This window comes from Humulus lupulus, chromosome 5 (genome assembly GCF_963169125.1).
Source record: "Humulus lupulus chromosome 5, drHumLupu1.1, whole genome shotgun sequence".
Taxonomy (NCBI): Eukaryota; Viridiplantae; Streptophyta; class Magnoliopsida; order Rosales; family Cannabaceae; genus Humulus; species Humulus lupulus.
The window spans coordinates 198,611,353-198,626,584 of NC_084797.1; positions in this window are offsets into that span (position 1 = coordinate 198,611,353).

The window sequence follows — 15,232 nt, forward strand, 5'->3', positions numbered from 1 at the left end:
ATAGTTGTAGCATCCCAAATTTGCTAATAAGGCTTAGGGCCTTGATTAGCGTGTCAGGAGGGCAATAATTGATTTAATTATGCTAATATGTGAATTTAATGATTATGTGATTAGAAATGTATGTTTTGGTGAATTAAATATGCATGTGGGCCCCATCTGGTTATTAGGGTCATATTTGTAATTTTAGCCCGTTGAGGACATAAATGTGATATATGTGGGCATTGTGATTGAGACCACGAGGGTGTGGTGATATATTTTTGATGCACGATTCGAGACGATCCTAGGGAACAGTTTAGTTAAATAGTCACAACGGGGTCAAATACCCGTCTTGGGAAGAGCCTAGGGGTATTTTGGGAATATGGTATATGCTCGGGAATTATTGGGTAGCAGGTAGTAATTTAGCAATTATTTGGACTTGTTGAGATTAAACGGGGATTTATAAGAACACTCGAGGATTTAGTGGGATATGAAAATTGAAGGGATTTCCCTTGATGGCATTAAAGGAGTGAGGATAGACATAGGGGTATGTTGGTCATTTAGGTACCTAGAGACTTTGAGAAAACACTGGAATGAGAAAAAGACAATGGGAAGGAAACAAAAAACAATCACAACTCTCTCTCTCTCTCTCCTTTAGCGTTTCTCTCTCTCTCTTGGTCTTTGGAGGGGTTTTGAGAGTTTTGAAGAAAGTTATCCAGAAATTGAGGATTCAAGGCTAGAATTTGTTGAGAATAAAAGCTAGAAGTGCTGGTAAGTGGCTCAGGGTCGAATTTAGTACAAAGGTAAGATCCTATCCCCAATCTTTTTTGTTGAATTCTACCATGGATTGGAAGTGGCATAAGAGTTGAATTTTTGGTTTGATTTTGAGTGTTTGATGAGGATAAGGAATTGTTTTTAAATGGTTATGATGCCTAGGCTGTATGGATAGGAAATCTAGGTCCAATTCTGAGTATAATTGGTGTTTGGGGTGAGAATTAGTGGTTTAGGCTCGGGGAAAGATGCAAGAAAATAATGGATGTTTGGGTTTCGAATGCTCGAGAAGAGGCTGGAGAAGCCTCTGGTTTGCCCAGGCGTTGCGACCCTATGGGGGCATGTCGCGACCCGCATCCTTCAACAAAGAGAGTTATGCTCTCTGACTTGTAGGCACACTACGGCTCTAGAGGGTATGCCACGACCCAAAATGGAAATAAAAGGGAAATTAATGTTTTAAGCTCGGGAATTCGAATGTTAAGGCTCGAGAAGGATTCTACTACCTGGTTTAGTGGAATCTAAGATCCCGGGGGATGGATTAATATTCTGAAGTTATTTATTGGTTTAAGGCTTGATGGATGGTTATTATGAATGTGTTGTCACTAGGTTTTCAATGAGGCTCGGATTAGGGGATTGTGCTCAGGATCGCATTGGCTTATCAGCTTAGGGCACAAGTAGGACAACTGTTGTACCTGTAGAGTAAGGCATGACCCTATTATTTGTTTGTGTTTCAGGGCGCGAGCCTATTGTTTATGCTTAATGTATGTGTGGAGATCTGTGATTATTATGCTATGTTATGCATGTTTGTGAGTTAACGACGAAGGCCGAGAACGGCGGAGTCCGAGAACGACAAGAAGCCGGGTGCGGCAAGGGGCCATGATCGGCATTGGGCACGCAAAGTGTAGGCTGATAGGGTGAGACCCACCTAGGGTGTTTTATCCACACGCTCGGTGAAGGCCACGAACCCACTTCCTGGTAAAGTGCCTAGGACGGCGTAGGACGCTATGTGTTTAGCTCGTTGGCTGTTTTGCTTGATACTGTGGAATGTTATGTTATATGTTATATGTTGAGTTTTCTTGTTGGGCTTCCGCTCACAGGTGCTCTATGGTGCAGGTAAGGGCAAAGGGAAGGTCGACCAACCATGAGTACGGAGAGCGTGGAGCGACGAGTACATGTTTGGCCTACCTGGCTGCCACGACCAGGGTTATTTTGAAGAAATATATTGTATTGAACCACTTTGTTGCTTAGGTCGACCGTAATTATAATTTTGAGTTGTAATATATTTTCGAAACAGTATTTTGGGATCCCAACTGTATAACTTTTCTATGATTTCAATGAAGGTTCAAATGTTCATAATTAATGTCAACAAACGAGTTTTATTCTAGTTTAGTCATACCTTTAACCCTAAAACCTCGATTAGCAAGCTAATGTCACATTTTTAAATCACATAGAAATGGCTCTAAAGAAGTAGGGTGTTATTGGGTTATTAGGATAATGTCTGCCCCCGATCTGCTTTTGTTAGAGGATCCATCGATACGTATAGTCTCCACAACTCGCGGGCTGGGGTTACGACTTCTTCGTTGGTTATTCTTGTACATTCGACTATGAAGTCAGCTTAGGCCTAACCCTTTATTGTTGTTCTTGAATGATACGTAATCTCAAGCTACCCAAGTTCGTATGCCCATTTCAATAGTCTACCGAATGCTTCTGGTTTCGATAATATTTGTCTCAACGATTGATCGATAAGTACATGTATGTGGTGTGCTTGAAAGTAAGGTCGAAGTTTTCGAGACGCATGTATTAAGCATAATGAGAGTTTTCCCATCAGTAGATATCTCAATTCTGCCCCCAGTAATCTTTTGTTGACATAATAGATGGGCCTTTGTACTTTTTTATCCTCCAGAACAAGTGTTGAGCTGATTGCATGCTTGGTTGCATCGAGGTATAAATACAATATTTCCCTCGTGACTGGTTTGCATGCTTGGTTGAGAGCCTGAAAAGCGAGCTCACACTCATCTGACCATTCAAACTTTTGGCCTCATCTCAAAAGATTAAAGAATGGTAGGCACTTGTTCATATATAGGCACTTGTTCGTATATTTTGGGATGAACCTACTAAAAGCTGTCATTTCTCCAGTTAGACTCTGGACATCTTTATGCTTTCGAGGTGAAGGCATTTCAATTAAGGCCTTTATCTTATCCAGGTTTGCCTCGATGCCTCGAGCATTCACTATAAATCCAAGAAACTTTCCCGAAGATACTCCGAATGAGCAATTTTGTGGGTTGAGTCTCATGTTATATTTTTGAAGTGTTGCAAAGCATTCTTTGAGGTCATCAACATGGTTATTACTATGTTTGGACTTGGACAATATGTCATCCACATACACTTTCATGGTGTTTCCTATTTGCTCAGCAAACATCGTATTTACTAGTCTTTGATATGTAGCCCCAACATTTTTTAGAGCGAAGGAATTCACGTTGTAATAATATAGCCCTTTATCCATCATGAAGCTCGTATGCTCTTGCTCGGGTGCATGCATGGCTATCTGGTTATATCCAGAATACGCATCCATGAATGACATGATGTCGTAACCCGAGGTTGCATCCACGAGCTGATTGATTCAAGGCAGAGGGAAACAATCTTTCGACATGTTTTGTCGAGGTCCGAATAGTCGATGCAAGTTCGCCACTTGCAATTTGGTTTCGGGACCAATACAGGGTTGGCTATCCATTATGATTAGAAGCATCTCGGATAAACCGTTTTGCTTTTAATTTGTCGACCTCCTCTTTCAAGGCCTTCATCCTCTCGTTGTCAAGGAGTCTTCTCTTTTACTGTTTTGGAGGGAAGCTTTTATCGATGCTTAGTGCATGCCTTATAACATTGGGACTGATCCCAATCATATATGAGTGCGACCATGCAAATATTCCTGATTTTCCCTCAGGAAGAGAATTAACTAGTATCTCGCTTCCTTTGTGATGTTCTTCCCAATCTTCACCACCTTGGTGGTGTCCTTTTCATCTTTGAGCTTTTCAATTAGACTGAGATCAGCCCTGTCTTCTTCTACCTTTTGGTTGATCTCTCCATCGACCTCGTATATTACTTCATCAATCCTCAATGATGACTAGTGCATGTGCACTATCTTGGCCTTTCTCCCTCATCAAGATGCTATAGCATTCTCGAGCTGTTAATTGATCTCTTCTTAGTGTCCCGATACTGCTAGGGGTTGGGAACTTAATGGCCAAATGCCTGACATATGTAGTTGCCCCCAACCCGATTAGGGCTGGTCTCTCAAGCAAGACAATGTAGGCTGATGAGGTGTTTGCTACGATGAACTCCACCATTTTAGTTATTGAGATTGGATAATCTCTCAAGGTTACTGGGAGCTCGATAGATCCTATGTTGGAGATTACCTCTCCTGAGAATCAGTATAATGTTGTAGCACAGGCTTTAAGGTATCGAACAGACATACCCATTTTTTCCAAGGTCACCTTGTAATGGATGTTGACTGAGCTCCCGTCAATGATCAGGACTCAGCGCTCTCTCTTGTTGGCAAGCTGGAAGGTTATGACCACGGGTCATGGAGAGGAAATTGCACGTGCAAAGCATCGTCTTCAGTGCAAGTGATAGGATGGGATTCAACTCTCTGTTATTTTGAAGCTCGTGGTTCAGGCACATAGGAAGATCCATCATTCGGTTTGAGCTCTTGGACATATCTCTTCTGAGTGTTTCTGCCCGATCCTACAATCTGCGGTCCCCCTGCAATGGTTTTTACGTCTTCTCCATTGATTGGGGGAGTTCGATTACCCTCCATTGCAGGTGGGGTCGTGGCTTGTTGGGTAGGTTAAGCCGAAACTGCCTTTTGACTAGGTGGAGCTTGGACTTATTTCTGGTTTCGAACATACTGTCCAAGGTATCCTATTGAGATCATCCTTTCAATCCCATCTTTTAGTTGACTGCATTCCTCAGTTGTATGACCCACATTTCTATGGAATCTGCAGAACTTACTTGAATCCTTCTTGGTTTGTTGATGTCACATTCCGTCAAGTCACCTGAAGGGGACTTAATTCTCATTCACAACAAATATATTCTACTGAGTATATGTGAGCCCAGTGTATACTGTGTAAATATAGAAGTGTTTTTCTCCTTTCTTTTTCTTACCCCCGGCAGCCACAGGGTTGTTCCCTTCATTCTTCATTCTCTTAGAAGAATTGTCTCCTGAGGGTGGAGTTAATGTTTGTCGTTGTAGTTATTAAGGGTGAAGGAACTAGTTTAAGTGCTAACCTCACCTCTGTACATTGAAAAACCTCTGAGCTCGAGTGGTGAATTCGGCTATTGTCCTCACACAATTCCTTTTCATGCCGTCCCAAAAAGGACTTCCTGGCAATACTCTAGCTCATACTGCCATAAGACGACCATTGTCATCAACATTGCGAGCTCGGGCTGCCTCTATACTAAACCTCTCCAGGTCTCTCTTCAATGATTCACTTGGTTGTTTTCTAACATTCGTTAGGGTGGAATCCTCAGGTTTGATACTCTTCACAGCTTGGAACTGCTTCTTGAACTCCTTAGACAACTGATCCCAATAAGAGATTGAGTGCCTTCAAAACTTGTCAAACCAGCTCTTTGCTGGTCCAGTGAGGTCGAGAAGAGCATGCATCTAAGCTCATATCTGACATTGTTGGCTCGCATCACAGTGTTGAATGTACTCAGGTGGCTGCCTGGGTCGGTAGTCCCATCGTATGGCGCCACGTGGGATATCTTGAAACCATTGAGGAATGGTGTGTTCGAGATATGGGGAGCAAAAGGATCAAGTTCCTCATCAGAATCGTAAACCTTTTCTTTGTTTTTCCTTCTTGAAGGAGCCTAAATGCTTCCTTGAGTTGGCTGATTCTCTCCTGAACTAAATCCATTGGAGGGGGAGCATGTGCTACTAGGAGCTGGTTGTTCTTTGTAGGAACTCCAACTCCTTGTCACAGTATAGGTTTGTAGTGATTTCCATTTATTGATTGTAGAAGCTCCCTTCGAGCATTTAAGTGTGCCCTCAGGTCCGAGTTTGGCTGATTGAACTGCCCTTAATTTCAGTTTAGGTAGTCCCAAAGATTAGGATAATCGTTTGGATAGTTCTCGTAATATCTAGGCTCGGTGTTGTAGACACTCACCGATTTGCTGTAATCTTGACTTCCATCAAGGAAGCTGACAGTTCTTTCTGGCAGTTGCTGCTGCTGTTGTGGGGTTTGAATGCGAGGTGGGTTATTCACATGCACCCTAATTTTTGTTCCTGTGACCTTGACACATAACTCCCAAACAGTTGGGGTTGTCTAGCATGTCTATGTTCCTGACATGCCCCCAAGGGACTTCGCGTTCACCCTTATGCTCGAGTCAAGCATGATGGTTCCTGTCTCGACTTCCACTTCTAATACTTTGAGAAGGCCTCTGAGGTGCTCTCTCCCCAACTCGGTTTCTGCTGGGAGCTTGTTGGGGTACACCCCGAGCTAGAGAGGGATGCTTGAATGGTGATGGAGGATGCTTGAATGGAGACGGCGATGACCTCTCTTTGTTTGGCCTTGCAGGCTCAGGATTATTATTATTCATGGTAGGTCCTGGGTAATCATTCCAAGCTGCTGGGGGAGCTCGGTTATTCTTGGGGTCTGCGGGAATGTCCTTATCAGGATTGTTCCTGGTAGGGTTTCGTGATGCACCCTGGGTAAGTTTTCTCCAGTATTTTCCCTAGCCTTGGTTGAGCCTGTTGGACCCTTTGTTCGGCCATCCTGGTAGTCGTACTTCCTCCAGGTCGTTCCCTGGTTCTCCGTGGGGGTGCCTAGGCCTCAGCTGCTCGTCTTGCCATCCCTTCATTTAGTTGTGTAGCCTTGGCTAACTGTTCACGGAGCCTAAGATTTTTCAAGAGCAATTATTGGCACATATCTTTCAGGATTATAATAATTCTTCTCATTAGGTCTAGAATTTTGACCAGGTCATTCTTTGGGAGACGATGAAACACTCTCCTCTTCGGGACTCTGGTCCACTATTGGCTATTGGCTAGGCCTTCGAGGATGTTCCTCAGTACATGGAGTATTTTCCTTATGAGTTTGGGGAAATGGTCGCCTACTTGTTCTAGAAATATTCAGAGCAACCATTTTCGCTAAGCGGAAAGTTTTATGCTAAACGATAAGAAGAATTGCTTAATGCTCTCAATGAAAGCTCTAAAATGTTGACGCCGTTTTTCATCAACTTAATTATGTAGAGCAATCAAACAATTAAACAGGAAGAAAAGAAAGAGATTTTCATGTGGTTCAGTAGTTAAAATCTTCCTACGTGCACGAGTCACTTTTATTAAGGTCTGTGTTAAAGCTTCAACAAAGAGGAATTTTCACAAAACGTTTCTTAGTACAAAATTGCGTGTGATTACAAATGACAAGATCCAGGCTATTTATAGACTCGGTTACAAGAATATCTTCCCACAAAGTTAGAGAAGTTACAACATGTATTCAAATTTAAATTCAAATGAATGTCCAAATAATAATAATACAACTAAAAGGCATTATTTAAATAAAGATCCCATAAAAATAGGGATTTAATACATAGTTTTAACCAATCCCAAATAAATAGGGATTTCCAAACAGCTTCTCCGTGTATGTATTTAACACGTCTTCGAGCTTGATCACTGCATCAACCCGTTGAGATCACTCATAGCCTCGAGCTCACCATTCCAGTCATTTCCACCTCCTTGCTTGATCAGTCTGTCGAGCTCATCTCTTGGAGGAGACTGACGCTTTCGAGCCAGCAACTCATGCTTGAGCGCTTATGACATAGCTATGGAACTTTTTGACAACTTGTACAAGTACAATGATAACACTTGTACAAATTTCGAGGTTAATCCCAAGCTTACATTTTATGAACCTACATTTCGAGGATGTTTATTTATTCTCGAAATTTAGGTATAACATATATAATAACATAATTTTGATTTAATTAATATGTACAAAAATACTTTAGTACATATGTGTTAATGAATAAATTTTCATTTTAGTAATTTTAAGTAATATATATTTTTCTTCTTTTACAAAAAGTAATATATTTTTTAATTCACTATTTAAATTAATTTACATTTTTTTATTAATTAAAAATATAATTTATTTGAATTTTATAATTTTAAAATCAATTAAATAATATTTTAAAATAATTAATGAGTCAGTAAGGAATAGGTGCACCAATATGTTAACGTAATGGACTTTTGCCTTAAAAAAATATAAGGGACTTAAATGCTACTATATCAAAAGATCACAGACTTTTGCCTTAAAAAAAGATGAGGTACTTAAATGCTACACTGTCAAAAGATCGGGACTTTTGCCACTAATATTCCTAAAATATTAAGCCAAAACATATTGCCTATAGTTTTTTTTTTAAATGATAATTTTTAATTTATTTTTAAAAAAATCATTAAATCAAGAATCTATTAGATATACACTTTTTGCATATAAAGATATGACACATTCTAATTTTAAAGTAAATTATTTGATGTTGTTTATTAGTTTGTAATTTAGTGTTCATAATAATTTAAATTTTGGTATTTTTTATGCTTTGGTTTATATATTATATATATTTATTCTAGTTTAATAATTAAATAATTTTTTTAAATTTTCTTTTAGAAAAAAATATTCAATAGAATAAAATATTCAAAAATTCCAAATTAAAACTGAATTTAAAAAGTTATTCGATCAAATTTTATTTATTTAATTTAAAAAAAATCTAAAGCCAACAAATTTTTTTTATATAAATATATATTATTTGATTAATGAATAAATCAATTAAAATAAATAATTTCTCATAAAAAAAACTAAACGAAAAAAATAAGGAATATGTATATTTATGTCTTATGTCACTATTACATATATATTTTGATAAAATAAATAAATTAAATGACAAAATAAATAATTAATAAAAAAAGAAAATAATAAATTTAAGCACATAAATATTTTTCTTTTATAGTTTTGAAAATATAATTGATAGATTAATTTAAATACTTTAATATGAAAATTTAAAATATGTGATGAGATATTATTATGACTCAATTATTACTTTTCATTTTTAAAATTTATTTAACTTATTTAGATGACTTTAATACTAACGGTGTTAGAAAACAATAAAAAAATGATTAAATTTAACGGAAACCAACAATTTTTATTAGACTCACATTTATAATATAAAGATATATATAATGTGATTTAGAGACATATGTCAGCAACAGAAATAGATGTTTTTTTTTCTGTAGTTTGAGGAGGAGAAGGCATACCCACATAAAAATAAAGAAAGAAAATGATAAATAAATAAATAAATAATAATGTGGCAGTGTAGTCTTAAGTGGGGGTTTGATATGGACAAGTCTAGTATAAACTATACCGGGGAGACAAGTCCCTTTTTCTTCTAGTGTGAAATGCACAAGGAAAATGGGACCTTGGTTCCTTAGTTGAATTTGTCTTAAACCCGTATTGCTATATAATTTATGGGAGTTTATATATCGACATTGATGAGATAAATTCACATTTTTTGTTTTATAAAAACAAATTAATATTCTCAAACATAGAGTGAGAGAGTGATTAAAATATCTACCAAAGATTTTAAAAAATATATATCAAAGAAAATTGATCCCACGTTCTTGAGAATTGAATTCAATTATGAATCTATACAAGGAAGAGGTGAGAATGAGAGAGTAGCTCTCAAGTGAGTAATAGAAAAAGTAACCCCATTTTCTTATTTTCTTTCTTTCTTTCTCTCTTTTTCATTTTCTTTTGTAGGTTGTTACTAAACAATGAATACTTTTATATGGTCCCACTACCACGTATGACTTATCAAAACAAAACACTTTCCAAAAAGTTCAAATGACACATTAACACCACAAAAGAAGACTAAAAAGTTACTTAGTTTTTAGTCATTAATTTTATCAAGCGCGATCTCTTATTACGAGTTGACATAATCATTCATGAAAAAGAAAGTTCTAGTGTACAGCTGGGAGATTATTACAAAGAGTATAAACTTTAGAGTTTTATTGTGTGAGACTGAGTGTGTAGCACCTTAGTTTAGTATTTGTATTGGCTACTTTTACATTGTATGCAGATTTTGTTATTTGGCTTCTTCATTTGGAAGAAGGATTTGATCTTTGGAGACATTCTTCGAGAAGAATAAAGTATTATCTTTGAGAAAAGATTCATCCCCGTTTGTTGAAGAGAGTTCAAGAGTGAAGGTGATCGTTGAAAAACTAGGTTTGAAGAATAAATTGCTAATATGACTCAAGAATAGAGGTAGTATTTCTTCGTATAAGTCAAGCTTATTGTCATATTATTGAAATTACTATTCAAAGTTTTATCTCTTGACGTGGCCTCGTAACTAGGTTTACCGAACCACATGAAAATATCTTGTGTCATTTATTTTTTCCAATACTTAATATTTTGTGAACAATTTGATATATGAGTTTGTAAAAATATTATAAGAAAATAATTCTTGTATATTGATTTTGAGAAGAATAGTGTACATTTATAGGCAGTACAGAATAATAAACATAAAAACAAAATAAACTAAATCCTATAAAAAAAAAGGAAAGTATATATATATAAAGATCATAGAGCTGTAATCAAATCATAATGAGTTGATTTTTATTATAATTTGATTTCCTTAATAAATTTGTTTACACTCCCCTCAAGCTTGACTACAGATGTTATGAGTCCAAGCTTGTTTAATAGGAAATCAAACACTTTCTGTCAATCCCTTTGTAAGTATGTCAACCAACTGTTGATTAGTAGGCACACACTTGATACAAATAATCCCTCCATCGATCTTCTCTTTATTGAAGTGACGATCCACTTCTACATGCTTTGTTATGTCATGGTGAACATGATTATGAGCTATACTGATGGTGGATTTATTGTCACAATAGAGTTGAATGGGATGTTCATACTTTTTCTTCAACTCTTCAAGTAGTCTTTTTATCCAAATGACTTCACACACTCCTAGGCCATAGCCCCGTACTCTGCTTCTGCACTGCTCCTTGAAACAACAGATTATTTTTTACTTCGCCATGTTACCAAGTTACCCCATAGGAGAGTAAAATAACCAGATGTGGATTTTCTGTCGTCGATTGCTCCAGCCCAATCAACGTTAGTGAAAACTTTAACTTTTCGATCACTCATTTTTTTGGAATATAGCCATTTTCCTGGTGTTTGCTTTAAGTATCTCAAAATTTTATAGACAACATTCAGATGTCCTTGATAAGGACTATGCAGATACTAACTTGCAAGACTAACAACGAAGGCAATATCTTGTCGAGTGTGTGAGAGATAGATAATCTTGCCAACCAGCTGCTGGTATCTTCCTTTGTCAATAGGATCTCCTTCGAACATTTTTTTTTTGTTTCCAAGTTCAATAAGAGTTTTACTAGGCTTGCTTCCTAGCATTCCTGGTTCTTTTAAGAGGTCAAGAGTGTATTTCCTTTGGGATATGGAAATACCCTTTTTGCTCCTTGCAAATTTCATACCTAGAAAATACTTTAATGCGCCAAGGTCCTTAACTTCAAATTCATTTGCCATCATTTTCTTGATAAGATTCATTTCTCCAATATCAACACTAGTAACAATAATATCATCAACATAGACTATTAAAATAGTTACGTTCTCTTTCTCTAAGTGCTTAGCAAATAGTGTATGATCAGTTTGTCCTTCAATGTACCCAAGATTCTTGACCACCTTTGAAAAATGATCAAACCAAGCTCGAGGGGATTGCTTTAAGCCATATAGTGACTTGTTGAGTCTGCAGACAATCTTCTTATCAAGAGTTTCTTCAAAACCTGGGGGATGACTCATGTAGACCTCTTCTTCTAGATCACCATTTAGAAATGCATTTTTTTACATCAAGATGATGTAATTCCCAGTCTAAGTTTACTGTTAGTGAGAGTAGGACTCTGATGGTGTTGAGCCTTACAACTGGAGCAAAGGTTTCAGAGTAGTCAATTCCATAAGTCTTTGTAAATCATTTGGCCACCAAACGTGCTTTGTATTGCTCGATAGAATCATCAGCTTTATACTTGATAGTAAACACCCATTTGCACCCTACAATATTTTTATCGGTTGGAAATTCCACTAGGCTCCAAGTGTTATTTTGTTTCAATGCTATCATCTCTTCAAGTACAATTGATTTCCATTCGGGAACACCAAAAGCTTCTTCAATATTCTTGGGAATAAAAACACCTGACAAACTAGAGGTGAAAGCTTTGAATGAAGATGATAGATTCGAATAAGAAATAAACTTGGAGATAGGATGTTAGGTACAAGACATAGTCCCTTTTCTCAATGCAATAGGGACATCTAGATAGGATTTGAATGATAATTACCTGACACATTTGAAGATGGAGGTTCTATCACCGGATCTGGCTCTTGACTGTGATGAGGATTTGTGACTTGGTTATTTCTTTGAGAGACATTTCTTCTAGTGTAGACATGTAGCTCTTGAAGTTGTTGAATCAACTCAGGAAGAGTTGTCCTTGCTTCCATGATTGGATCAGGTTAACTATTTGAAGTGAAAGTAGATGGAGCTATAGTAGAACCAGGAATGAGTGAATAATTAGGAAGAGGAGTTGGAGTAGAAATAGGGACAGCTGGAACATTCGTACGAGAATGAGATGGAGTTAGAGTAGGAAGATCTAGTGGTAATCCTAACTGCAGGGTGTCCCATGACCACTGAGCTTCTTGCTCTAGATGAGTCTACTCCCCCTGGTCCAGCTTTCCTTTCCCCTTGCCTGCACCACATAGTACCCGTGAGCCAAGGTTCAGTAAAAAAACTTAAACATGCTCATAAGCAGTCAATAACATATCATAGGATCATAATAAGCATGCCTAGCAGTAATAACCCTACTCATGCATGCGTTCTATGCAAATAAGTTACTATACTGTCACCCAGCAACCCGTTGCCCTAACTAGATGACTAATAAGTCATACCGGGTCCATGCCCTAGGATATGAGACTAATAAGTCACCCTGCTTAGCGCTATTATCATCCTTGACTCATAAGTTGAGCCTTTCTCAATCAAATAATGCAAACAGACATTCATTATATAAAAAATATTCAGATATTGAGCATTCAACATGCTTAATCAAGAAATCACAGGCATAATCATAATCATGCACATTTACAGGGACCCAGAAAATAATCCAATCTATATTTAACAACCGGGCCAAGCCCTCACGTACATCACATATTGGGTGCAGTTTCCTTACCTTTGGTTTGAGTGCAAGAAATTAGGCAAGCAAGCACGACTCCTGAGAACGATCCTCTCCCGATCCCTAGCGTTAACCTAGTCACAACCCATAAATAACGTTCTCATTGCTATTTGATTCCATAATTGAATCCCACGACCAATCGCGTGCTTTCGGGACCTCCAATTCCCCCACACGGAGTGGTGAAATTGTCCCCGAGCCCCTGGGCTTACGCCCTAAAAAATCAAAATTAAGGCACCTTAAAATGGTCTAGTGCTGCAGCACCCAGCTAGGGCCCCCTACCCTGGAACATCCCAGCGTTGCGGCGACCCTACGTGAACCCATAAAAACTGGGTTTTCACAATTTTTTTCCCTAGCCAAAACTCCCAAATCTCGTCCCAAAGTTGCATCAAGGCCCCAAATGAGTCTAAAATCCTAAACAACACATCATAAGTAGTACAAACACCTCAAAAACAAAACCCAATCTCTAACCCAAATCAAAACGCAGCCCTTGGTTTAAATCTCTGATAAAACATAAACCATGGCAAGAATTCACCAGAAAACATAGTATAATCTTACCTTACTGAAGAACCACACCCTTTATGCTGCTTTGAGTAAATTCTAAGCTCCAACCCTCCTTCAATTCCAAGCTTTCCTCCTTGAAATTCAACAAAAATCCCCAAGCTTAGGAGAGAGAGAGAGTATGTAACAAGAGAGAGAGAGAGAGAGAGAGAGAGAGAGAGAGAGAGAATGAGCTGAGAGAGTGTTTCCTTAGTGTTCTGTTTCCTTCCCCTGAAAAATTCTAGTGATTAAGTCCCTCCAACTTGGAAAAAGACCAAGCTACCCCTAGTTAAACTCTTACTCATTAAACGTTCTCAAGGGTGAATCCTTCTTTGGCCACTTTTCCTCGTTAATCATAATTTATGTCTCATAAATTCCCATTGGAACTCCACGTTCCTACATTTCGGATCAACATAACTTTTTTGTCTACTTTGAGAAACGAGCATCTGAGCTCTGATCTTCTCAATCGCCTCATTTGTACTCTGAACTGCCTCAGGACCCAAGTATTTCCTTTCTCCTATCTCATCCCAATGAATGGGCAATCTACATTTCCTACTGTACAAAATCTCATAAGGAGCTACCCCAATGGTTGACTGATAGTTGTTATTGTATGAAAACTCTATCAAAGGCAAAAGCTTACTCCAGCACCCTTCAAAGTCCAGTACACATGCTCGCAGCATGTTTTCTAATATTTGTATCGTCCTCTCAGATTGACCATTTGACTGAGGAAGATAGGGGTACTGAAATTTAACTGTGTACCCATGACCTTCTACAAACTTCCCTAAAACTTGGAAGTAAATGTGGGCTCCTGATCTGACACGATCGACCTCAGAGCCCCATGAATGTGCACTATCTCTCTCATATAGAGATCTGCGTACTAGTCGACTGTATATGTCTTCCTCACTGGTAAAAAATGAGCTGATTTGGTAGATCGATCTACGATAACCCACACTGAATCATGTTGACCCACGGTCCTGCATAACCCCACCAAGAAATTTATCGTGATGTCCTCCCATTTCAACTCTGGGATGTCCAGAGGTTGTAATAGTCATGTTGGTCTTTGATGCTTAGCCTTGACTTTTTGACATGTCAAGCACTTAGCCACATATTCTATCACACCTCTTTTCATCCCATGACACCAATATGCTATCTCACATTCTGATACATCTTTGTGGTGCCTGGATGCAAAGAGTAAGGGGTAGTATATGATTCATCCAGAATCTCCCGTCTGATACTAGTGTCCATCGGAATACAAATTTGACCCTTATACCTCAACAAACCCATAATTGACACTGTATAGTCCCTAGCCACTCTAGCTAGGACGTCCCCTCTGATCCTCATCAGTTGTGGATCATCCAACTGACCTTCCTTTATTCTCTCCAACAGTGTAGACTGTAGCGTAATGTTGGCCAACTGGCCCACCAACACCTCTATTCCAGCTCTGGTCATATCCTCTGCCAACTTTCTGGATATCTGTCTCGCACTGTATAATTTTCCTGGACCCTTCCAGCTTAAGGCATATGCAACCATGTTGGCCTTCCCTAGGTGATACAGGATTTCACAGTCATAATCCTTCACTAACTCTAGCCAACACCTCTGTCTCATGTTTAGATCTTTCTAAGTAAAGAAGTACTTCAAGCTCTTGTGGTCAGTGTATATCTCACACTTCTACCCATAAAGGTAATG